This window comes from Mytilus galloprovincialis, chromosome 6, assembly GCF_965363235.1.
Source record: "Mytilus galloprovincialis chromosome 6, xbMytGall1.hap1.1, whole genome shotgun sequence".
In the NCBI taxonomy this organism is placed as follows: Eukaryota; Metazoa; Mollusca; class Bivalvia; order Mytilida; family Mytilidae; genus Mytilus; species Mytilus galloprovincialis.
The window spans coordinates 13,393,850-13,418,739 of record NC_134843.1 but is presented as its reverse complement, the minus strand read 5'-3'; the positions used below and the strand labels follow the sequence as shown (position 1 = coordinate 13,418,739).

Here is a 24,890-nt window from a genome sequence, read left to right as displayed (position 1 = left end):
ATTATATCAAGACCTTCGAATTGTTAACGCATTTTTTCAGGCAAAAATTAGAAGCAGAACACTGATACAGGTGTCGACCGAATACCACCAAATACAGGAAATTGGAGTATCTATAATACTAAAATAACAAGGTCCAATTTGTCAGCCGTCATTGGGTAAAAACAACAAATCATAGAATTCAACTTTATATATAGCTAATATAGGACAATGGTGTAAATTAAAAATTCCACCACTCTGACCCTTTTGTTTTCCAAATAATTAATATTCCCAATATTTAACAAGTTCCGGGTCGAATCCGATACCGATACCAATAGTATATTCACCTGTTACCTATAACCTTATCTGTACGTTCCGCATCTGACAGGCGCACCACCAAACGGTGTAGTTGGGATTTTGCTATATTATTATACACGGATCATAATCACAAGGTTGACACTACTTAATTCAATCATTGTCAAATTGTTCATTATTGTAGTATTTTAATCAGTAAGACTTTCTAAGATAACAATACGAACACTAAAAATCTGGACTTAAAATAAGGCGTATAGGTACAGTTTTTAATTTGTTTCCGGACATGACATAAAACAGCGAATCAAAGAATTCAACTTTATTTGTAACTAATACAGGACAATGATGTCGATTAAAAAATATTCCATTCCAGGACCTTTTGTTTTCCAAATAATTTATATTACCAATAATTGATAAGTTCCAGGTCGACGGGTTCAAACAGAAATATTTGAAAGCAGCGAAAACTGTGCATTTTATAATCGGCATGACTTTATCAGATGAAAATACCAATACTAAAATAAGGCTTACGCATAGCTATATAATTCAGTCACGGATCCGCGATATCACGGGTGTGTTCAAGTGCTTATACCCCAGTCCCACTAGGCCACGATCGCACTACGATCTGTGAAAAAAATGCAAATTTTGATGGTCGTGGTACGATCGTGTAGGTCGCAGTAAGGTCGTACCACGGTCGTGGTGAGGTCTTCAAGATCGTGAAGAGCGTGGCCAACTTTGAACATGACAATCGTGGTGCGGTCTTGGCGAAATTAGGTCGTAGTAAAAGCGTAGTGAGAGCGCACTAAGATCGTAGTAAGATCGCAAAGGTCGCTGTACAATCGAAGCGAGAGCGTAGCGAAAGCGTGATTCTATTCGGAGAGATATTGCGCTACGATCTCACAGCGACGTTATCACGACCTTACTACGACCATCACGTTCTCATCGCGACCCAACTACGCTTCCACTACGACTTTACCACGCTGTTCACGACCATAGTACGATTAGCACGCCCTTGCCGTCCTCATCACGCTCTTCTCACGACCTTACTACGTTCACACTACGACCATCATTATTATTGTCATTTTCACATAAAATATATAAAAAAACTCCCTAGATTTTGTTTGTCTGAATGTATTTATCCATTTGCTCTAACGGCTCAACCATGCTTCTCGTTTTTATATAGATTAGACCGTTGGTTTTTCCCGTTTAAATGGTTTAACATTAGTATTTTTTTGGGCCCTTTATAGCGTGCTGTTCGGTGTGAGCCAAGGCTCCGTATTGAAGGCCGTACCTTGGCCTATAATGGTTTACTTTTATAGATTTTTACGTTGATGGAGAGTTGTCTCATTGGCACTCATACCACATCTTCCTATATACATGTATATTGACACACCTGTGTCATCTCTGCTATCGTTCACTAAAATATCGTCATTTGAGCTTTATGGACCAGCAATAGGTTGTAATTTAGGTTTGATTGGTCGTTCCGACATCTCTTGATGACAAGTATTATACTACTTATGTGTATAGTATCAGTTTAATTGAAGTCTGGAGCTGGCATGTCAGTTAACTGCTAGTAGTCTGTTGTTATTTATGTATTATTGTCATTTTGTTTATTTTCTTTAGTCACATCTTCTGACATCAGACTCGGACTTCTCTTTAACTGAATTTTAATGTGCGTATTGTTATGCGTTTACTTTTCTTCATTGGCTAGAGGTATAGGGGGAGGGTTGTGATCTCACAAACATGTTTAACCCCACTATTTTTGCGCCTGTCTCAAGTCAGGAGCCTCTGGCCTTTGTTAGTCTTGTACTATTTTTAATTTTAGTTTCTTGTGTACTATTTGGAGTTTAGTATGACGATCATACTTTGCTCCCTCTGCCTCTACATCAACCCCTACCAACACGCCCACGTGTTCTAGTAGATTTTGGTGGCATGACTGTATTGTTTCCGAGAAATCTCCGTTTTAATCAGAAATAGAAGGAATGGAACTATATTGATATGAAATACGATATTGGCGGTATTGCTGAGAATGTAGTAAGATCGCGGTATGAACGTAGTATAATCGTGGTAAGAACGTGCTATAATCGCAGTAAGATCGTGTTGCAATCGGATAACTCGTGGTATGGTCGTGGTGAGAACGTGAAGAGCGTAGAAAGATCTTTATAAGCGTAGTGAGGTCGCAGAATAAGCGCGGTGAGAACGTGGTTTAATCGTAGCGGGATCGTTGTAGAAGCGTAATTAGGACGTAGTAGCATCGTGAAAGCAACGAAAATTAACATGTTCATGCCGCTCATACCGCGACCTCACCACGATCTAAATTTATTTTAGATTGCGGTGAGCGTTGTGCGATCGTGGTCTAGTGGGACTGGGGCTTTATTTAAGACAACAACCCAGATTTAAAACACAGCAAACAGTGTCTCTTTTTACGCATGTTTTACAGTCGTGTTCAAGTTGCAGAAATGATAACAGGAATATCAAAATGTAATATTGTAAACGATAAAAACAGTTTCAGGAATAAATAAGAATAAATCTCAAAAGAAAAATCTGCCAAAGTACTATATATCCTCTTTTTAAAATAAAATCTACGATGGAGCAATTTAAGAGGATTTTCCAATATGTATTGTAAATGAAGCTGAGGATTAGATCAAACAATTTAAATAATAATATTCCGGGCGTATGATTTAACTAAACTAATCTTATTATCTGAAAAAAAATCAAATTTGCGAATTTTGAATATTTGATGAGGCAATACTTCTTAAGAACTTTTTAAAACGTCATTTATTATTTACAAAATAATCAAAGTTTTTGTAGCTTACAAACGAAATCAGTTTTCCAGTGCGTATAACACCAAACTTTACTTTAAATAAATGATAAGAAAAAAAATATAAACACTTTTTTTAGATCCAATCAATTGATCTAAGACAATATCTTTTGAACTTTAAATGAATTTGATTTTTGTCTCATATTGCGTTCTCTTCTAAAGCTAAGATATTTTTTGTTGATTTTTTAAATGTGGGCGGGTGGGGTTTACCATTAGAAACAAGCGGAGACATTGTTTCGGGATGCGAATACTGATCAATAGTAAACTGTGGTCCTTCAAGATAAATGTTAGTTAATCTGCCGATTTAATCAACCTATGTATAGGGAAACCAAAATATTCTGGACTTAAACGAACGATGTATTCATCCCGATTTAAATCTCTTATTTGTAACCAACGGTTCATACTTTTTCATCAGTATATCCCAGTGAGCTATGCAGATTTTAATTATAAACTAGTAAATTCCGTTACTCTGTATTAACTTTCATTGTCAGACCAAATCCGATACTCTGTATTAACTTTCATTGTCAGACCAAATCCGATGATCTACATTTACTTTCATTGTCAGACCAGATCCGATGATCTACATTTACTTTCATTTGAGACCAAATTGGAAGATCTACATTTACTTTCCTTGTCAAACCAGTTCCGATGATCTACATTTACTTTTATTGTCAGACCAGTTCCGATGTTCTACATTTCTTTCATTGTTAGACCAGTTCCAATGACCTGCATTTACTTTCATTGTCAGACCAGATCCGATTACCTACATTACTTTCATTGTCAGACTAGATCCGATGATCTACATTTACTTTCATTTGAGACCAAATTGGATGATCTACATTTACTTTCCTTGTCAAACCAGTTCCGATGATCTACATTTACTTTTATTGTCAGACCAGTTCCGATGTTCTACATTACTTTCATTGTCAGACCAGTTCTGATGACCTGCATTTACTTTCATTGTCAGACCAGATTTGATTACCTACATTACTTTCATTATCAGACCAGTTCCGATGATCTACATTTACTTTCATTGTCTGACCAAATCCGATGATCTGCATTTACTTTCATTATCAGACCAGATCCGATGATCTACATTCACTTTCGTTGTCAGACCAAATCCGATGATCTACATGTACTTTCATTGTTAGACCAGATCCGATGATCTACATGTACTTTCGTTTTCAGACCAGACCTGATGACCCATATTTACTTTCATTATCAGAACAGATTCGAAGATCTACATTTACTTTCATTGTCAGACCAGATTCGATGATCTACATTTACTTTCATTATTAGAACAGATTCGAAGATCTACATTTACTTTCATTGTCAGACCAGATCCGATGATCTGCATTTACTTTCATTGTCAGAACAGATCCGATGATCTACATTTACTTTCATCGTCAGACCAGATCTCATGATCTACATTTATTTTTATTGTCAGACGAAATCCGATGATTTATATTTACTATTTACTTTCATTGGCAGAAAAGATCCGATGATCTACATTTACTTTCATTATCAGACCAGATTTGATGATCTACATTTACTTTCATTATCAGACCAGATCCGATGATCTGCATTTCCTTTCATTATCAGAACAGATTCGAAGATCTACATTTACTTTCATTGTCAGACCAGATTCGATGATCTACATTTACTTTCATTATTAGAACAGATTCGAAGATCTACATTTACTTTCATTATCAGACCAGATCCGATGATCTGCATTTCCTTTCATTGTCAGAACAGATCCGATGATCTACATTTACTTTCATTGTCAGACCAGATCCGATACTATGTATTAACTTTCATTGTCAGACCAAATCTGATTATCTACATTTACTTTCATTGGCAGACCAGATCCGATGATCTGCATTTATTTTCATTATCAGACCAGATTTGATGATCTACATTTACTTTTATTATCAGAGCAGATCCGATGATCTACATTTACTTTCATTATCAGACCAAATCCTATGATCTACATTTACTTTCATTGTCACGACTAGATCCGATGATCTACATTTACTTTCATTGTCAGGTCAAATCTGATGATCTACATTTACTTTCATTGTCAGACCAGATCCGATAATCTACATTTACTTTCATTATTAGACGAGATCCGATGATCTACATTTTCTTTCATTATCAGAACAGATCCGATGATCTACATTTACTTTCAATGTCAGATCCGAAACGATGATCTACATTTACTTTCATTGTCAGACCAGATCCGATGATCTACATTTTCTTTCATTATCAGAACAGATCCGATGATCTACATTTACTTTCAATGTCAGATCCGAAACGATGATCCACATTTACTTTCATTGTAAGACCAAATCCGATGATCTGTATTTACCTTCATTAATAGACCAAATCCGATAATCTACATTAACTTTCATTGTCAGACCAAATCCGATGACCAGCATCTACTTTCATTATCAGACCAAATCCGATGATCTACATTTACTTTCATTATCAGACCAAATCTAATGATCTGCATTTACTTTCGTTGTTATACCAAATCCAATGATCTGCATTTACTTGTATTCTTATACCAAATCTAATTTACTTTCATTATCAAACCAAATCCGATGATCTACATTCACTTTCATTATTAGACATCCGATGATCTACATGTACTTTCATGATCAGACGAGATCCGATGATCTATATTTACTTTCATTGTCAGACCAGTGATTTCCGATGATCTACATTTGTTTTCATTAACAGAGCTGTAAATTATGACGATCTCCATATGATTTCAGATCGGACAAAATTAATAGATGTGCATTGCTTTCATTATTAGACAAGCACATTCAAAGGATCTGCATATGGTTTCATTATCAGACCGATAAATTCCGATGATCTATTCATGTTCTCATTATCAGACCAGTAGATTCCGATGATCTATACCGACTTAAATAATCGGAATGCCTGTACCAATTCAGGAATATGACAGTTGTAATCCATTCGTGTGATGTGTTTGAGCTATTGATTTTGACATTTGATTAGGGACTTTTCGTTTTGAAATTTCCTCGAGTTCAGTATTTTTGTGATTTTTCCTTTTAACGAACAGATCAGTAAATCTATCCTGAGAATCTATATACTTTGACTTAGCAGTAACTACCTATGGTATCTACTGTGTTTGCTTTACAGATCAGTATAATTTATATGGGCTTGAACCAACAAATCAGAAGAATCCATGAGATCTTCTCGGAATAAAAGAGCATGTATAACTTTCACATTTTTAATATTTTAGTTCGAATGTTTCGGATAAGATTACTCTAACAGGTAGTATTTAAACAAAGATTAATTGAAATTATTTATATGATATTGAATCATGAATTTATGTACATCGGTTAATTTCAATAATCTATATAGACTGTAACTACTTAATAAATCTGCTGAAAATTCTAATCTTATAGATATATTGGAATAAGCCAAAAGTAAATTCTTATCCATAAGTAAATCAAAATGATATACACAGACTTTAACAAGTAAATTATATTCAGCTATCGGCAAATCACACTAATCTACAAGGGCTTGAACCAGCAAATTATACTCATCAATTGGTTTTTCATAAAGATCTATACTAGCTGTCATCTGCATGTTTACTATTATATCGGTTATTAAAAATTATCAACACAAACTTTAACCCATAAAATATACTCTTCAATCATGGAATCCCGATCATTAATACTGGTTTTGAGTTAGAGGCAAAAGGACTTTATCCTTTCGTTTGATGTGTTTGACCTTTTGATTTTGCACTTGCTTAGGGACTTTCCGTTTAAAATTTTTCACGGGGTTCGGTATTTTCGTTATTTGACTTTTCACCCGTATTCAAGTATCATCAATCATTAAAGGATACACATACGATAAACAAAATACTTTACCGTATTTTTGTTTTTTTTTTCAACTTTAAATATTTTATTGACTACTGGTTGTGAACAATGTCCCTTAGCGCTATAACAATGACGCTAAGGTTCCTCCCTGTGTTATTAACTGCTAATGAAACCAGGGGATTTGATTAGCAAAATAGATATTTATATTCAGTATTAGTTGTATTTTACAAAGTATTCATACGAGCACACCATACATATACATTATTCAGCGATCCTATATATAAACAATCATATAAGAAAGAAATAAAAAAACGGGTTTTTGTCCGTCATTTGGTTTGATATAAAAAAAAATAGTTTAAAGCGAAGTAGAATTTCAAATTTACAGAAACAAACATGGTTGGCCACATTGCTTGATAAATCGGTAAACAAAATACAGCGAATCGCATGACCTACAAATGGGAACACGACTGGGTGCGTCGAACGGACAAAGATCTCCTGTTTTCCTCATGCATTACCCTAAATGTGAATTCATATTCTCTCAGAATGTCCCCATCGGGAATACATAAAGGATATAGTCAGTAAATTTAGAGATCAGACTGTCAGAACCAATTAAGGTGGTACCCAACACTTTCACTAAAATTAATTTGGCTCGTTTAATTTTCATAAAATTTTGTCAATTTATTTACTTTGACCCTTTAACAAAAATATAAATATTTCAAAAATTTTTAACCAACCGTTTTGTCAGAAAAATTACACTGGTTATATAGCAGCTTGACAAACCCCAATTTGAGAGCTTAATATTCCTTCTACAACAAAACGTAATTAAAACGTTTAGCTGACTTTACAGAGTTATCTCCCTGTAGTGTTAGGTACCACCTTAATATTCATAATTTTAAGTAACGTTTTGAATCTGAATGATCCTTTCAGAATTAAACTAAGGATAAGTACTCACATTAACCCAGAGTTCAAGATGTAACATGGCACCCATTGACATCATAGATGGGTTTTTTTAAGAAATTCAAGGCATTGCAGGTGTATTAGTAAAAATTCATTTCCTCATCCTAGCTTTATCACTCTAACTATGTTTTTCTTCTATTGAAGCCTTTCAGAAAACAACACATTACATGTCAGAATATACCCTCGGTACAGACAACGTTTGCAAACATCTGCTTGAAAATAGAAACTTCAGCTGATTTCTGGTAAGGATGTGTTTACAACAAAATTCGTCGTGGGCAATTACTATTTGTTCATTAAAATATTTTAGATGAAAAATGTTAACAACATACTTAATTATTTATAAAAAAAATATTTGATGCTTCTTATCAGCTATTAGTGTTTTCTTTTCTATGTATAAATTGTCATGATGCTCATCAAGAGCTCTTAATTTGTACCATACATATTCTCATTCTTACTCTTACTATTCAATGTCATAGTATGGACCTTACCATAGAATACATTTCAATAGAATCTCTTTAACAAATGTAATTGGTGGATCATTAATTCAAATGAATCCTTCCAATATTGTTTAACTCTGATTTAATTACTCCTATAATTTTCCTTTATGCTTTGATGAATGTAGGTGTCATATGGGTATCAATACGGATATATAGAGGCTTAATATACCAACGGGAGACTAAGAACTCTTATTCAAAGAGAAAATCGAGAAAAAAAACATGACAAACAATTAACAAACAAAATCAAAATTAAAATCACAAAAATACTGAACTTTGAGGTAATTCAAAACGGAAAGTCTCTGATCAAATGACACAATCAAATAGCAAAACACATCAAACGAATGGACAACAACTGTCATATTCCTGATTTGGTTCAGGCATTTTCAAATGTAGAAAATTATGGATTAAACCTGGTTTTATAGCGCTAAACCTCTCACTTGTATGACAGTCGTATCAAATTCCGTTATATTTACAATGTTTTATAAACAAGTCTGCAATACCACTAAAAGACTACTAGACCAACACAATTCCAAAAACACCGGTTTTATCTCTATGTGCTTTAAGAGGATGGAAGATAAATTTCAATTTACCTTTATGTTATTTATGCCTTACAAAAACGATTGTGCCCCAGTAAATTTAAAATATGCTTTAATTTTCGTAAAGATCCGTTTATTTACCTGACTTGGTATAGGCAAGATAGTGTATAAATACACTCAGGCACACAGTGTGTGCAACAAGAGCAACATAATATATATAGTATGCAAAATAATAAATTGGTCAACAAATACAACAAATAGAAAATAACGCCACCTTCTTATCACTACGGGTGAAAAAGAGGTTTTCAGTATTTGTGAAATAAGTTCAGGATAGTACTAGCGTAGAATAAAAATTTCAAGATAGATTATTACCAATTGTGCTCTTTTTTTCCGATTATGTATTTTGACTGAGTTTTTATTCGCGGGGCGGTAATGCATTCGTAGCGTGAGACACTTATCATGTCAACTCTTCGCTTTTTTTTGGTTCATGCGATTCCCTCAGTTTTTTAAATATCTTCCTTGATTTGTATCTTCGTAGATTATTGGGTTTTTTTTTAGATTTGAACATCTGTAAACTACTGTTACTTCTTGTACTGATAACTGCTGAATGACCACCTAGATGTTATACTCAAACAATCAATACAGTGTATTTGGACTCGTGAGGTATCATATGAACTTAACATTTATATGTTTCAGCAACATTACATCTAGGTAAAACAATAAAGATGTATTACTCCAATAAACATAATTGTTTTTGTCTAACGATAAAAAATTGTCATTAGTGGGGTCAATGGGTTATATATAAGAGTAACTGCACATTTCCTATTTTATTTCGTTGCAATATTTATCATTCCGAAAATCTCTTATTCATTGTTGATCTGTGATTTAATCATATTCCAATTATCCTTCACCTTTGACCTGTACTTCCCTATAATTTCTCACACACGTCAATCATCTATTCGCATTTCTAACATTAAGATATCTTTACAATCATGTTATAGAATCAGTTCACAGCAATCGTTCAAACATTAAACGTGTTAACCACTTAACGCGTAGCTAAACTGATGGTATTTGATGGTTCTCACATCTGCAATCTATATCAGAATAAACCTATTAAGTATCCTGCCGCTATACAATAGGCAGAGCTAATCTGCTATATATAATACAACAATGCAATAAAGAAATCTTAAGCTTTGTTTTAAGTCTTGATTTTAATTTCAAATGCTAGTTTTAAAATTTTGATTAAAGATATATATATATATATATGTAAGTATGTATAAATAAACTCATCATAAATACTAGGATAACAATTTTCTACTTTTTGTTTCGTCTATAAACTTTCAATTGTTTATTTCTGTTGAGAGTATATATTTTGCCTCTTTTTGGTTCTATTCACAGAATCCAAATTAGCTAATAAACCTTGTAGATATTTAGATATTAAAGAATCTATATATTTTAATGAAATGTTTGAGAAATAAAATTAATAATTATACATATATTTTACAGGCATTGTCTTAATTCAGGCATTTCACAAAATGCTTGACTTAGTTTTGAAAATTTTCTAAATAAATGTAAGATTTCGCAATTTTATAAATTGACTTATTGTTTCAGGCAATTGACAACATGACTCTTAAAAATTCAAAAGTTTTACAAAATGCCTAAAAATTACAAATAATCAAATGTTACAAAGTGAGCCAAGCGAAAGTAAAACAAAACAGAACATTTTATTTTATGATAATTACTAATTTTAACATCATGCATTTTAAGATTTTTTTTAAATTAAAACAGTTTTTATTGAAAAGTGTGTTATTCCCACAAATATTGACAGATATTTGTTACTTCAAGTTATTTTTAGACGGCATAATCTGTTTCACATTTGTTCTGATGTTAATGCAAAGATAGCGTTTGCTGTCAAATCTGGTCCTAATGCAAACATATTTGATTAATAATGGTGGAATTTTTTTGGGTATTACATGAATGGTTTTACCAAGTCAGGAATATCGCAGATGTTAACCAGTCGTTGGTTTATATTGACTATTATAATTAATTTAAAAAAATCAGTATTTGAAATTAAAAAGAAATCAGCTCATGCTTACTCATTAAATCTTGAAAGCAAAGCAAATAAAAATTTGGATCATTGCAAGTGTGTTTCAAAATTGTAAGGGGTTCACATAAATTGTTGAATTTTTGCCCTTGTATATTAGTGACTGACGTTAACTAAGTTTTCATCAGGATACAGCCTGCAGCTGTGTCCAATTCTGATGAGAATGTAATAAAAACACTCTTAATCCCTAATGAGCCACAACAAATTTATTCAATCCGCCATTTTAGTTTTTTTTGTTATTTAATAAACTAATTGCCTAAGGAAAGATTTTTTTCTAAGAAATAAACACCTTAATTAGAAAGAACAGACATGTATACAATGGTAATTTTACGCCGAAGACATAAAATTCATCCAAGTCACGTCCATGTTATGTTTTTGTCTGTGCAAATTACAATTGTATATTGCAACACAATTCTATAGTTCTAAATACAATGCCTGAAGAAAGTTTTTTAAGAGACGAAAATACAATTATGTATGCAGCATTCAACCAACCTTTTTTTGTTTTTTTTTGACACAACGCCTTATTTTCATGTCTATCGGGCAAAAAGCTTCAACAAAAACTGTAAGAAAAGCATGTTTTGAATGATATTAACTTTATATTACTGATTCTAAGAATGTAAACATATGTTACTAGTTCTGACACGTTTATTTTGTTCTCATATTTTCACGAAGGAAATCATGGTAGAAAAATTCCAACATATGTCTGCTAATCGTAGGTAACTAATGTCCAAAACGGACTATACAAAAAGAAATATTTCCTTAACAATTATATTCATTTTGGGTTATATTTTCAAAACGTATCAAGATTTGGTATCCAAGGAAACATTATCTGTATTTCTATTTGGTGTATTAACAAAAAATAAAGATAGCAGATTTGCTGAAACGACAAGGAAATATGGAACAATGACATTTTTTATACACACTTTATTTGTAATAATATCAAGCGAACATAATACTGGAGATGAAGAAGTTAGTATAAAAACATTAAATATTTAAAATATTTTGATTATTAATCTGTCACAACACTATCATTTTGTTGAGAATATAAACAAAGTATTAACAGTAATATCTCTAAGGTAAATTTAAAACGGGAAAGTTCAATTAAATTACACAAAAAAAAACGTGTAAATTTTTGTAAAGAACTGTCAAATCTCTGACTTGATTCACACATGAAATACAAAGCAAGTAGAACTATTTTTACAAGTAAAACCTATGTGATATGTGCATGAATGAAGTTGCTTGCAATTCTTGAATAATTGGCGCGGATAGACATGAAAGAGTGACATTGCGTCGGTGTTTTATGATGTTTTTGTCTTATATATTTTTAGAAACACGTCCTGTCCATGATCAAACAAAGTATTAGACAGTAGGATGAAAGGGAAAATGAACTAATAGCCTATGATTGAAACCAATTGACACTTAAAAACCAACAAAATAAGCAACCCGTATTCCAAACAACTGCTAACAAACTCAAGTGCCCATTATACATTATACGTTTGCATTGTAACATCTGATAATAAGTCTCAACAGATAATCAGTATAAAAAACTCCAGACACTGAAAATTAATATTGCAAAAAGGGGAAAATATAAGAAAATTGCATGCACTCATAGACGACACTCGGTTTGATTCATATCCAATACTTTGTGCGAGTTCACTGGTGGCAAAATAGATACTTTATCTTTATATATACACCAGCAAACAAAATCTTCATATCCTAGAACCTTTACCTATATCTAAACTATGTGTATACACTAGCGGGTAAAGAGCTGTATGCATTGCCAAAACACTAGGAGTCTGAACTGCTGGTTAGAAACAGAATTGTTTTTGTTTTTTGTTCGGGACGCAATTATGCTAGAAGTTTTATTGACCAGTCAAATTTGTTTCATATTAACGGTTGTCGTTACCTGTAAGTTTCTTCAAACGTTATCATTTTTCCAGAACCAGAGATTTGATAATTGATCACTGTATACCCCTTGATAGTTTTTTTCGAGTTCTAGCAGAAATTAGGGGAAAATTAAGAAAGATGTTTAGTGCATTTTCATAACTCATAAGTCTTTATAATAGTAAACTCCTCATAGATACCAGGCTTGAAATTTTATATTTGCGTCAGACGCACGTTTCGTCTACAAAAGACTCATCAGTGACGCTTGAAATCTGATGTTGTCATTTGCAAACAAATGAAAGACAATGAAACTAGCTTACAAATAAGATACTAGTAAGGAGATGTACTTTTGAACTTTTTTGTTTTGGCTCTTAGTTGACAATTTTATGGCAAATATAATGTATACAATGTAGTTTTGGTATTTCTATCAAACATCTTACATTGATTTTGGATTGAAATTCATTCGCTAAATACAACATTTAAATATGATGACATTTTTGACAAATGTTTCATCAAAGAAATATTAAACTAAATCATTTTATGACGTTGCTCTAAGACATTCCCGTTGGTCGATATTGTAGTAATAAGCAATTTGTCAACAGAGTTTTTATCTTTTGAGATATGTGGTTGTCTTTGTTCAATTAACTCACTTCCTGTTCAGACTTGTGGGAATTTATAATAAATGGGAAATACCAACAATTTATTCTATTTAAATTTTCCTAAATCTATTTGTCTATATTGAATTCTTATTATTATCTTATTTTTTGCATTTATTATTTGAAGTTATGTTTTCTTTTAATCAAATTGAATAGTTATCTCATGTATCTTTCAATGATTACTACCTCGTTCGTTCTCTTTTATATTTGAAGGTATGTTTTTATTCTTACGACTCAATGATATAAGTTTGGATTTCGATATTGGATCACAGTGGATTGCAAAAGTATTACCGACATTCCAGTGTAAACGCGCACCCAACATTAAAAAAAATACAGGTATCTTGTCAACAAAAATAATCAAGCATTAAATGAAAGTACCAACCTCATGATCAACTCGGATTCATAAAAGGTTTTTGGATTTACTTTTGGTATTTCTTGATTTGTTTTATCGGCTCTTCAACATCTATAAAAGGTGTTGTCTTTTAAGATATTTCGATTCCAAACATCATAGAAAATGCATTAATTGTCGAAATGCTCATCTGGTGCAGTAAAATGGTTACATCAATATTATTTCAACCGCTGGGTCTAAATTTCAGCTGGCCAAAGGTATCACAAGAACAGAAGCAATTACATTGATACTGGTATGAGAATGCGATTTTGTTTAATTGAAATTTGCTGTTATAAGAATTTTGCCTTGGTTTTCTCATTCAAATCTCTGATTCCTTGACAGGTTTTTGCTTAACTTTTCGCTCACTTTGATTTAATCAGATCTTCAATGTTTATACAAGATTTTAGATTTTAAAATATTTTTGCTCAATGGATTACCGATGTTGGTTTGTCGATTTTTTGTATAGTTTGTCTAAGCCTTAGACAAGATATTTGTGTTAACGTTGGCAATTATTTTTGCTAAAACATTTTTTTACCAATTACCTTCATTTTTGTGTAAAGTGGCGGAGAAGTGATAAATAGTTTACTACTATACAAGGAGATAGACATACGCTGTGTTTTATCTAACAGGGCATTATGTTGTTTATAGAAAATGCATATGAAACAAAATAAAAAGTGGACACGTGTAATAAGAAACCTACTTACCACCAACTTTATACATTACAAATACACAAAAGTACGGACTTACCTCACTCTTTCAATTACTACATGTCTGAATTATTTGCATGGTCTTCAAGACTGCTGATAAGAAGTTCTTACAAACAATTCATGTCCGATGTCATTTGATTGACAGAAAGAAAGCAGCAGGATAAAACCATATATAATACGAAGTCCCTGAAAAATCAATACATGTCCGTTACCGACTTTGCATCTGTCTTTTACATATCTATTGAATTACATGGATCTTTATTGCTTGAACGTTTTAGATGATTATTCAGAAATAACATTTGAAATATCAATGATACAATTAAAGATCTTTTAGACCTTTGTTTTGACTATGTTTCATCAAACAAAAAATATCACTGATAGAAATCTTGTTTTGTAATGCAGCAAAAGAATCATAACTATAGATTTGGATAATGCAGGATAAAAACCATATTGCTCTGTAGTAATTGAAGAACATTGTTTTACCTTTAATGGTACTATAACATGGAGGCTTCATACATCCACATTTATTTAATTTCAATGGTATATAACATATATTCAACATTTTTATAAAGGTTATTAACCATTTATCATGCCCTAGATAAGTAATTGTATGTAGCCTAATTCAATAATTGTTTGCAATAGTTTTTATACATTGCTTAATAGCCCAGCACATGAAATATAAATTGCTAATACGTGAAATTAATATTACATCGGAGACATTATTAGCTATCATATTTGATTGAATTTATATGAAACCTTTGCAATAATAAATCACATAGATTTAACTATATTTTGTTAATGCTATTTTCTGATTAAATATTGGCTATGATATGGTAAAGGGTTCAGTTCCTTTAATGATATATTTTTGCCAATGCAAAATAGGTAATTAACACCTGCTTTCCTAATGCTTTTGTATAATAACTATATAACATGCATCAAGCACCTGTTTGTAAGTCATTATCAAAGAATATTGATTCATGACATACATATTTTCTACAAGCTTAAAGATATGATTCCATTTATGGAACTAATATTCGTTATAATATTAAACAAAAGATAATTCATGTTTTTGCTTTAGATTTGCAGAACACGTTGAACTGCAGTTTGTAGTAGTATTAAAATGATAAGCTTATAATAATCTGTGATAATTTTTCGAGTAAGATTTATAGTTTTAAATCATGATTGTTATTTCTAATAAGATTATTTTTTTTTTTTTGCCAAAGGTCATAGATTTCCTCGGCTAAAAAGGGTATTTATGTTAAAGGAGAATATTGGTAAAATGAGTAGAAAACTTATGTTGTTCTAGAAAAGGCATTTACCCGTGTTCTTAACATGCGTAAACGACGTTGTCATACATAACATCATTAATACTTAAAGAGAACCAGAATTAAACAAGATTAAGAAACGAATGCCATATTCTATGTCTTTAAAACCTCAAATCATTTTATTTTCTATTTAGTCAATTAAGCTATGGATCATTCGTGGAAGTAAAACACTTAACTGTGATCGTTAAAAGGTATCAATGAAACATTTAACTGCAAAAGGCAAATGTTTACAATTTATTATCCTTAATTTGTAGTGATAATTCAAAATAAATAATGTCACATTAATGAGAACATTATCTATATAGCGAGAAGTAAATTTAAAGGATATTACTAACTTGTTATCTTTCTTCCTAAGAAGTTCTTGTATATAGACAGCCTTTTGATAATAAAGGAACAAGTCGGCAAGAATAGGGGAACAATTGGTTCCCATTGGAATGCCAACAGTCTCCAGGCATAACAAATATGTTGTCAATCAAGAAAACAAGCATCTTTATAATGTCAGTTTACGGAATTTCAACGGATTAAGCCAAAAGAAGACATAACAGTCAGAAAAGAAAACACGTGTAATACATTGCTAAATTTATGGTATCTGCAGGATGTGGGACCATGAGTAATACAGTCATGTTTATTAATATATTTGACTATGAACAATAAAATAAATGTTAGTACCGATTATAAAAATTATTTACAGCCGCTTTCATTTTTTGTATATATAAAGGTAATATCTTTGGTTACCTGTAGGACTAGACTGCTTCAAAGGGAAGGATAGCAAGCAAGCTAACCAAAGATATTACCTTTACCTGCACACTCAATGAAATTGGCTGTTCTTACTACAATGCTAAATTGATAATTGATAAGAGTGGGTACATAAAGAAAACAGCAATTTAACTGTATCGAATCTGAAATTACGAGCTTTACTAGCAACATCACCGTCATAATTTGAATAAGACATTCCACTAGATAAATGTTCCTTACTTATCATTTCAGTTCACACAGGTTACGTCATAGTCATAGCGACCGAGTTGGGAATTATACGCATCGTAAAAGAGAGCTAAGAAATCAGTTACAAAACTTTAAATGTGGTCTTCCAATTAACATTATCTGCGTGAGGTATTTACATATCTCAATTATCAGTATTTGCGTGAGGTATTTACGTATGTCAACGTATATTTGTTCCGCCTAACAGAAGTTCCACTGGAAACTTTGTTATAAACAATGTCATAATACCTATTCCTGTTGGAACAAATATTCTATACCATTTATTCCGTTATGAACTTATACTGTAATATTCATTCCTGTGGAAATAATATTCCAGAATATTTCTTCCTTTTTGAACTTATATTATGAAGGAACTTCTATTCTGTGACACGTATAACACAACCTGTTGATTGTTCCGAAACCTCTTTCCTGTTTCTGCATCGCTTCGTTTTTTACGTTCATACATTGTTATCTATATGGTCTATATCATATTTTTTTTTATTTCCATTTTTAAACACATTTAGTACCTCGTATTATAGAATAAGAACAGACTTAATATAGTTATAGGCATTTTCAAGACAAATTCGCCTAAATTCGTCCTAAATATTTATATGTTAATTGACCTATAGGACAATCAAATTATAAAAGATAAGAATAAACAGTTGCTTTTATATACATATAAGAAAATGTGGTGGTATGAGTGCAAATGAGACAACTCTCCATACAAGTAACAATTTATAAAAGTAAACCATTAAAGGTCAAGGCACAGCCTTCAACACGGAGCTTTGGCTCACACCAAACAGCAAGCTATAAAGGGCCCCAAAATTGCTAGACGTGTAAAAACCATCGGTATAATCTATATAAAAACGTAAACGAGAAACACTTATGAACCACATAAACAGACGACAATCACTGTCGTCTAATTATGTGCAGTTTGTCCTTCCATGCTTAAGTATACATGTTGAAGGCCGTATGGTGACGTATAGTTGTTAATTTCTATGCCACTTGGTCTCTTGTCGAGAGTTGTCTCATGTCAATTATACCACATCTTCTTTTTTATATGACATCAATATCGCCTCCATTGTAATGTGTGGCGCTAAATTTCTAATTCCATGAAATTTCATCAACTTTACGATTTTGACTCTCTAAGAGCAACATATACGAGAAAGAGTATAATTTGCCATTCCTCTTTGTCCACAGACATTGAGTTATTAAGTAAATGTACATATAATTCTGTGTTAGTATGATGTATATAGATCAATTGTTATTCTATTGAATTGCCCCGGGACTAGAGATCAAGGTTTTATGTTTTTCTGCATCATGTTTTTTGTTCGCATCGGGGAATTTACCTCACGCACTGCACCTCAATAATCCATAAACTGTTTGGGAAACCATAAAAGGCTTTGACAACACAAAGTATCATATAATTAGAAAAACAAAGAGACCCGAAGGCCTGATTTAGTGAAATAAGATATGTTAGTGATGCAACTTATATTAGACAGCAACCACCGACAACAATTGGTCAAAAATGTGTCAAACCATACTATCTGCCAGTTAAATGGACTTTTGCAGCGGTTTGAAATTCAAAATTACATAACAACATGATATTTTATATTTTCTATACATTTTCCATCTGTCTGGAGAGAAACCCAAGGCATAATGCATTTTCCCAACAGGACTTTTACAGTAATATATAAAGGTCGGTATAAAGCGATACGTTTGATGCACAGTTCCCATGTCTCATTTGTATAGAAAAGTAAAATGTAGGTCAACATGCTATTCCATTAAAATCCCAATTATGACATATCATTCTTTTAGTTTCTATATACGTGGTACGGTGTCAATGTCTGCAGAAGTACAGGCATGTCAAGTCGATATTATACAACGTGTTGATGCATTTTAATATACTTCAATTAGGGGGAAACTATGCCTCGAAAATCGAAGGCATAGAAACATACAGTTGGTTTTAATTTTTAAATAGACGGCATTTTCAATGTCAAACATCTGTTTAAAATGTATTCCAATTAATTGATAGGAATAAACTAGATGTGTTGTATAATTCAGAGACAGAGACCAAATGACAAAAATAAATAAGAGATAATAAGAATGTAAGTCAACAATTGACCAACGTCTTAAGAACACGTGAACAAATAAAATAGGATTGATTTTTTTTCAAGAGAGACAACTTGTAGTCTTGTACAAGAAATGGTCGACTTTTTATTTTGCTTTAATACTAAGACTGTAACTCGTCAACCATCTCAAATGATGATCTCTTACATCTTTTTATATATGGTATAAATCTGACATATTTCAGAGGCAATTTTCAGATATGTGGAAATATAATATATCAAAATGGGCATCCACCGCATTAATTTTATAATTTTGGAAAAAGACTTAGACTTATGTCTCCTGCAATTTTTTTTTTTTTTATGAAAATAAATATGTTTCTCTAAATAAATTGTACTTTAAAACTTTGAAATTATATATTTCGTTTGAGATGTACTTTAAAATTCATTTTTTGTAAGCGTAACACGGGAAAGTCAAATTATTGTGCCGTAAAAACTGGAAATGAAGTCTAGCAGGACACGGGAAATGACAAAAAATGTGAATCGCTAACGTATATAGTGTAATCGGGATACGGGAATCTGACAAAACAGTAAGCGGGATACGGGATTAGAACCCCCAATGAAACCCCCACTGAACAACACATGCATCTTTGCAGTACATAAATTTTTTAACATTTAGCTGATATTTACTTCTGTATTTATTTCTGTTTAATCTGAACTTAATACGCAGTTAACGATATCTCCCGAGATGACTATATACAGTTATATGTAATATAATTACACGTCAGAGATAATTTTATTGAGAGTACAAATGCTAATATACAAATGGATGGAAAAGGTAAACAATTTTGATGGCTTTAAATCACATTTTGATATTAATATCAACTTAATTTATATTAGCAATTGGAAAACCCCGTGAGAACGAATTTCAAAGCGATATCTTCATTAGTGTACTGGTACCATTATTGTATTACAACCCCAGTTTCCGGAAAAAATGGATGGAAACAAAATATTCCTTTCTGAACTTTTTTTCTGGACTCAATTTTGTTTGATTATAGGTTTATGCTGAATTGAAACATATATATAGTAAAAAAAAAAAAACCTTGCATCTTTTTGGGGATATCAATCCAGGAAAGTGGAAGGATATCATGTTTACTGGAAGTGGTGCGGCCTAGTAAAACAGCAAATAGAATTAACGCCATGAAAAAAATTGTTGACGTTATCCAACCAAAATGAACGTTTCAAACGTTGTTGCATTAGAATGGGGTATGGTTTGAGTGAAATCTTCCTTAGTGTTTTGTTTGAGTGATATCTTTATGAGTGTATGGTTTGAGTGAAATCTTCGTTATGTATGGTTTGAGTGAAATCTTCGTTAGTGTGTGGTTTAAGTGAAATCTTCGTTAGTGTATGATTTAAGCGATATCTTGATTAGGGCATGGTTTGAGTGAAATCTTCCTTAGTGTATGAGTGACATGTACATACGAGTCTAGTTTTAGTGATATTCGTGAGTGTATGGTTTGAGCGAAAAAAGGACACGTAAGGGACGACATCAAAAGTTCAATGTAGGATAAAAAAAACTTAATTCATATAGTTTTTCGACCCCCCACCCCCTCTTAACTTAATTTGGGAAAAATTGTTTTACCAATAGGGATATATGTAAAAATCGATTTTAGATAAACAAAACTTGCAGAAATTTACCCCCCCCCCCCCCACCCCAAACTATTGGATTTAAGTTTTTCATCCTTCATCGATCTTTTGATGTCGTCCCTAAACGCGAGTCACAATCGTTTAAATTAAAAATTCTAACATTCTGGTATGCCTTACGTTGTGGTATATGATATTTTGCAAGAGTTTGCAATCGTCATGACATTCGTCGTTTTTTTTTTTTTTTTTTTTTTTCTATTGCATTGTCAGTTTGTTTTCGACTTATGACTTTGAATACCCCTTTGGAACATTTTGCATCTTTTTTATAAGGTGACGCGTAAACTGGTCTATCTCTGTCCGGATTATATGCATGTTTGTCTTGCGAGAGAGATTGGTACGGTATAGATGTACTTAAAATACAAGGATCCAAGTTGAACACATTATCAAGTGAACAACCTTGTTATTGTATGTCAACCGCGCAGCTTGAAATTGTATATATCAACTTATTATAAAAGATGGAAAATAATATATCCAACAATAATACATGATGCAATTATAAACAGGAAAGAATCTGATCGCAGTTGTAGTTCTTATATAAACCATCATATTTAATGACAGAGTCATTTTCACAAAGAAAAAATCAACTTGATTATTTTCTACTTTTCAAAGTAAGTATATTTTGGCTAGACTAGTATATTCCCTGACTTTATGAGACCATTTGCCATTATGTTTACATGTATTCCTCATTGCCCGATATAAAAGTCATTCATATTGAACTATTACAAGATAGATCGTAGGCTGATTTTGAAAATTACACTTATTTATCTTTTGGTAGTCGCAAAAAAATATCTTAAATGCATGCTTCCGTTCATCTTTAGATTTAAATATATATTTAAGTCCTGGTGAAATAGACAGATAACCTTAGGAGGGTTTTGTCACGACAACGAGTTTGTATATTATAGATGTTCGCTTCTCCATTTCCAAATAAAAAGCTTTTTAAAAGACTGTTATAAATTGATAGTATGTAAAAGAGGGAACTAAAAAAGCAACTAAAAATGAAGAGTCCTGTACTTGTTTTCGAGATATAAGCCATTAAAAAGTTGGCGGGAAATGATTCTCTCTTCATTTTTCCTACTTTTAACATTGGCACACTTTTCCTTTTTCAAAAATTTCAAGGATTTTATAAGATTTTCAAATATGACTTTTTAAACTAAATGTAATAAAATTTTGAAGGAAAAATTTGGGTTAGCGAGCAAATTTTTTTATGGGACTATGTTGATAAAACCCGAGGATTCCAAATATCTGGCATTAATTCTAAAACAAGAGGAGAGAACATCCTTAAAGACTCTACAAAAAGCACTTGAATGGCGTCCAGGGTTTATAAGTAATTACCTTTGTGCACGTGAGATTTGAGAGGGAAAAAAAATTAGGCATGAAAATAATTTTAGGAATGCATTTGATTGGTTCATATACCAATTAACTTAATAATTGTTTTCTTTCATCGTATGTATTATTGTAGACAGTATGTGAAGAGTTCGAACCATTGGTCAGTGTCCTCTACTTGACATACGAGCCGGTCAATTTCTTTGTGTTTAAGAACAATTCATTTATTGTTAGGATTTTTTAATATCATCGATTGGCTTTCAACAATAAGCAAGTATTATACTGCATAGCAAGCTATAAAAGGCCACAGAATGACAAAATGTAAAGCAATTCAAACGAGTAAACCAACGGCTTGATTTATATTCAAAACAAGAAACCCCCCAAAAAAAACAAATATGTTATGTGTAGCAACAAACGAATAACACTGAACAACAGGCTCCTGACTTGGAAACCGCTCATGAATACAGAATGTTAAGGGGTAAAACATGTGTAAAACATCTGGAGCCAAACCAACAACCCTAACATGGTACAGTGGTGTCACAGTACAACATAAGTTTACATTTGCCTCATATCCATCAACTCATCGTTACTTGTTTTGGTGCTCCTAATAGGTTAGGACAGTTGTGTAACTGTACAACATAAGTTCAGTGAACATTGGCCTCATATTCATCAACTGGTTTTAACTTGTTTCAGTGCTTTATTTCTGGAGTCGTGACAATTTGACTTTAGAAGTCCGACAGTATGAATGGAACCAATTAGCTTTGCTTTGTTTGATATACGACAGCAACAATTACTGAGATTTCTCCTGTGACGTTCTGCTTAATGACCTTGATTTACAGTCTTATTGTTTTTTCTCTTAACCGATCTACGAAGTATGAAGTCTGACAGTTTACTCGAGAGACTTAAAAGTAGGAAATTGTTTAGATTTTTAAATGACGAGAACAGACAAAACGTCTACAAGATAAATAAAATTGTCCGGCTGTTATATACATATTATAAATGGAGTTTACACTGCTGCAGTAAGTTTAAGATAGTAATTCATTAGCAATCTGTCCTTACTTCTAATACCTTTCTTAATCTTCTTGCCAATTGTATCAAAAGCATTACTGATAAAATAAATCAGTTGTTGACCCTATTTACTTTTATTACATGTCTTCACTTTTATTTCCTAGTATATAGCCCGTACAACTTGATGTTGCATTTAGTAAACGTTTATGAAACAGAAATTATTCGTTTGGTGATAGTCAGCACGTTCGGGCATATCGATGATGCCGCTTCAGGCGTGCATGCTGCAGACATACTAGGATATCATTAGGAAAATACAACTTGCTAATAACACATTAGAAAGAAAAATTAACTATTTTTGGCATATTGTTTTTCTGTTACTTTTGGGTTACCTACTCGCCTAATGTCGTCAATATAACGGACCCGCTATAACTGTCATACAAGTTGGAAGTTAAATAAGCTTACTGTGAAACCAGGTTTAACCCATCATTTTCTTCGGTAAATTTCTGTTCCGAATAAGTCAGGAATATAATAGTATAGTCGTTTTCCTTTCGTCCTGTTGGTTGATTAATTTTCACGCTGGGTTCTGTCAGTTTTTAAGGACTTCCCCTTTCTGAATATACATTGGAGTTGGACCTTTCTGAATATACATTGGAGTTGGACCTTTCTGAATATACATTGGAGTTGGACCTTTCTGAATATACATTAGAGTTGGACCTTTCTGAATATACATTGGAGTTCGACCTTTCTGAATATACATTGGAGTTGGACCTTTCTGAATATATATTGGAGTTGAACTTTCTGAATATACATTGGAGTTCGACCTTTTTTATACACATAATAAGTTTATTAGAGCTTTCTTACAAATTGACGAAAGGTACGAACGAACGTAAAGGGAGCACGTATTTCATTTCCACAATAACAGTTAAAAAGGTCTTTGTTTTATCCAGTAAAACAGCATTCTTTTCTAAATCAAGTGTATTTTTCAAAAATAATAATATCGTATATAATACACGATTTTAATATAATCAAACAGAGATAAATAGTGTCAAAAACACTTACGTCCGATACGTTACTTACGTAAACCACGAGTACTCACATTTCCGCGGGAATTTTTTAAGCACGTGTTTCACGATTAACATTTCAATGGCATTGTTGAAGTACGTTAGTCTAAATTCAACGACAAGATTCACATTTATTTTTATTTTATATAGTTCACTTTCAGCAAATTGTCAAAGTGGAATATCGAGATTTGCTAAAAAAAAAAATGATGCTACAATGTTTTTAAAAAGTAATGTTGAATAAATCTAGAAAACCAGATTTTGTATATCAAGAAAATAAATCTACAATTTTGCACCATATACATTGTGCATTTTATAATGACGATTTAACAGTACACATGTTTTGAAGATAGACGTGAAGTTGTCACTTATCGTCCAGTGTCTAATATGTCATGAATGTTCAGGACTATAGACAAAACGTAATTATACGCTAAAACAACCCTTCCATTGCGCCGACACTTTAAGGAGGGGGGGTGGGGGGGGGCAATGAATATTATCAGGGGAGAGGCGATGATTCAAAAGTTATTAAACGAGCACTAGCATATGGCATAGTATGAAGATCATTTTATTATTTTGAGCGTTGTAAATTTTGAATCAAGGAAGTATTTGTGTTTTCATTTTTCTGTAAGGAAAGAAGACAATGTATTTGCTTTGACATTTTTTTTTTAGGTTAAACAGTGCAACATTGAAATATTGAAGAGTAAGGGAGGGGCCGGTTTTTAGTCTATTAGGGGGAAAT

The 24,890-nt window shown here is 32.3% G+C and overlaps 1 protein-coding gene across 2 annotated transcripts in view; it reads right to left on the bottom strand.

Annotated features, from left to right (window-relative positions):
* Nucleotides 1-24,890, bottom strand: part of LOC143078984 (dopamine D2-like receptor) — a 162,594-nt gene that overhangs the window by 61,751 nt on the left and 75,953 nt on the right. Inside the window, exon 3 of one of the 2 annotated variants that reach the window (XM_076254071.1) lies at nucleotides 14,730-14,875. The gene's annotated coding sequence lies outside the window, so the exon portion shown is untranslated. Of the gene's footprint in view, nucleotides 1-7,912; nucleotides 8,017-14,729; nucleotides 14,876-24,890 lie in introns of those variants that run through there. The other variant, XM_076254072.1, reaches the window with a different exon arrangement.